The following is a 2,987-nucleotide window of genomic DNA, read 5'->3' as shown; positions in this document are numbered from 1 at the left end:
CCATGGGAGCCCGCTGTTAGGCCAGGCGAGGCTGTGGCTGTCCACATCCAACCCATCACCATGGCGCCTCAGCTGTGAGGCAGAGGTAAAGGCCTGCTGCTCTGTCCTTTTTGATTCTAGGAGCGGCTGTTAGCTCTGAAGCACAGCATGTCGTTTATGCAGGACATGGATTTTTCTCAGCAGGCAGATCTTCTGGGCAACGAAGACACAGCTTTTGAGGAGCTCGTTCCTGAAGCAGCACCTGTACAAGTTGAAACTGCCAAGGAATCCAAAAGGAAGTAGAGAAGTTATCAGGTATCGGGAAACGCACCTCAGGAATGTGAGTGAGGGTGAGCCTGTTTTGGTGCCCGTGTCTGTGGAGTAGCTCGTGGACCCCCCCCCACCCCACCTGCTGGAAGGAGCCTGGTCCCCAGAGGCTGCGTGTGAGCTCTGGTCTCAGGTGTTTCCAGGCAGCTGGCCGGCAACCTGGACCAGCCGGGCCTTGAAACGCTAACGGACCTGGGGGCACAAGGGCTGGACCGCCCCTGCCAGCCATACGCAGGCTCTGTTCCAGGTGTGACACTGCTGTTCCCATATGTGTGTTGCAGGGATTGTTGGCCCTTCACTATGAAGAAGTTCCCTCCTATGCAGGACACTTGTTGGTGGCCTGGCTTGGCTGTCCCTGAGCGGGGGACATAGCTGTGCTGTGTTAGGCAAGTGACACGCTTTGTGGGGGGGGCTTCATTCTCATCATACCCGACCCCCCAACTCCTGCAGCCATCCACCCTGGGCGGGGGGGGGGGGGGGTTCTTGCAGGCTTGGGATCCGCAGGCAGAATTTGCTCCCACAGCTCCTTGGATGGAATCTGTCCATATGCTTCTGGAAACTTCCACAGGAGAGACCACATCCGTTGGGTGCTGCACCCAGCAACCCTTGGCTGTTCAAATAAAGCTCTTCTCTGTGTGGGGTCTGAGGCCACCTGCCGAAGCCTCGGGATGCCCCTTTTGCCTCATGACCTGTGCTCCCAGCTCACCCTTGTTTCTGGTGTCTCCACGCTCCATGGAGCTTTGCCTCTTTTTCCAACGGTGCCTCGAATGACATTGTGAGTAGTGAGGTTGCCGTCAGGTTGCTCTTAGATCGACTCAGGTGTGCAGCTGAGACACGAGACACCTCCAGCGGCCGTTTGGGTCTCCCTTGCTGTTCGTGGAGGCCTCGCGTATTGCTGCAGTTACAGCCATGAGGACAGGGTCAAGGAGTACTTCGTGCCCCTGCTCCCAGCCCATGGTGACCTTGGGGAGTGGTAGGGACTGACTGTGGTGAGGTGGGAGCAGCACGTGCCCCGGTGACGTGTGTGCTGTTCTTGCCTCGCAGCTGCACGTTTGAGCCGGAAGGAAATGCCTGCAGCCTGACTGACAGCACGGCAGAGGAGCACGTGCTGGCCTTGGTGGAGCACGCAGCTGACGAGGCTCGGGACAGGATCAGCCGGCTCTCACAGGGGGCAAGGTAGCGTCAGGGGTGTCTGGGCAGAGCTCGTGTCCCGCAGGCTCTCTTTGGGTCCTGTCACCAGCTCCATCTCTGGGGTGCCTCGCGAGCAGGACCCTCCCAGAAGTGGTGTGTGTTACGGGGTCGCTGCAGGCAGGCTCGCCCCGTAGTGGGGATGTTGCCCACCGGCAGATGGACGTCAGGCCTGCCAGTCATCTGCGCTGCAGCCTCCCTCTTCTCCTGGTTGCTTGTGTCTCTGTACGCCTCTGCAGGACCTACACGAGGCACAGGCAGAGCGCAGGGGCTCCTGGCTGTCCTCCATCCTCAGCTGCCTGTCCAACACCTCCCCCTCCAGTAGGGACCAGCACCACCTGGGTAAGGTGGCCCCGGGACTTTGGGGGCTGCTCCCTCTGCAGGGCGCCCCTGCCCCTGGGGCGCTGAGACCGCCCTCTAGTCGGGCAGCTGCACGGGGCTGAAGCGTGTGAGTGGAAGTCACTTGGGGTTAGGAATCCTGGGGAGTGGCCGTGAGACATGGCCGGCCCTGCGTCATGAGGAGCCCCAGCTGGCTACACCCCAGGGACCTTGGAAGGGGCAGAACGAGCCTCAGACGCTGAGTTCAACTCGGGGAACGTTTGTTTCTTTCTGCCATTCCCGGTTTTAGTCCTAACACAGAGTGTCAACGAGTGTGTCGATCCTCCGAGGCCCTGAGGGGAGAGCAGGTGGCCTGGGGCCTTCTGTGTTTACTGAGACAGAGCGGGCAGGTGTGTGGGCCCCACCGGGATTTCAGTCCCACCAGGAAGGGAACCAAACGCTTCCTGGCTCCTTGAATTTACTCCCTTACTTCCCCATGCTCCTGTTGTAGTTCCCAGATAGAAGGTCGGGCTCGCGAAATACGTCTTGACGTTGTGGGCTCGGGGGTGCTCGTCCATGGTGGAGGTTTGGCTGAGTAACAAGCGGGCTGTATGGCTGAGTTGTGGTTTCACTAACCGCCGTCACTAGGACACGTTTTCGGCCCGGTGTGAACCGCGACGTGTGTGTGGATCCACTGTGTGAACACCTGTCTTTCCCACAATTGCAGGAAGTCCTTCTGGCCTCAGCATCGGGGAGCAGCCAGAGGTGACCCACGACCCATACGAATTTCTTCAGTTTCCAGAACCTGCAGCCTCTGCAAAGAGCTAGCCTTGTAGATAGACTTCCGTTAGTTTTTTATTTTTTTATTTGTGTGTACAGTTTTTGTCGTGAGACAGAGACTTTCGTTTTGTCTCCTCTGGCATGCGGGAAGCAGCCCCGGGGAGGTGGGGAAGTGTCTCTGGCATCATGTCAGCCACACGCGGATCCCGTGTTTCTGTGGGTAGCCCCATGAATCCTGGACAGTGGACAGCACACATCCAGGTGTGTGACCGGGTGGGGTTGAGCCGTTGTGCTTTGTCTCTTGAGCTTTGAGGGGTCTGTAAAGCTCCTCTCTGTGGCTGGCCGGGACATACCATCCTGCCCCAGCTTCCTTCCCGAGCACCCCCTGGGAGGCA

At 59.0% G+C, this 2,987-nt stretch overlaps 1 long non-coding RNA gene across 2 annotated transcripts; it reads left to right on the top strand.

Annotated features, from left to right (window-relative positions):
• Nucleotides 1-203: 203 nt before the first annotated feature.
• On the top strand, nt 204-2,680 carry LOC147583407 (uncharacterized). Of its 2 annotated transcripts, none has more exons than XR_015243091.1 (3): nt 204-319; nt 1,351-1,482; nt 2,540-2,680. It is a non-coding gene; the product is annotated as an uncharacterized LOC147583407 (long non-coding RNA). The 2 variants fall into 2 exon arrangements; XR_015243092.1 differs by having other exon boundaries at nt 260-294.
• The last annotated feature ends 307 nt before the right edge of the window (nt 2,681-2,987 follow it).

The sequence above is a fragment of the Puma concolor genome, chromosome A2 (assembly GCF_028749965.1).
Source record: "Puma concolor isolate L17-30 chromosome A2, mPumCon1.1.hap2, whole genome shotgun sequence".
Taxonomy (NCBI): Eukaryota; Metazoa; Chordata; class Mammalia; order Carnivora; family Felidae; genus Puma; species Puma concolor.
This window is presented reverse-complemented; position numbering and strand designations above follow the sequence as displayed.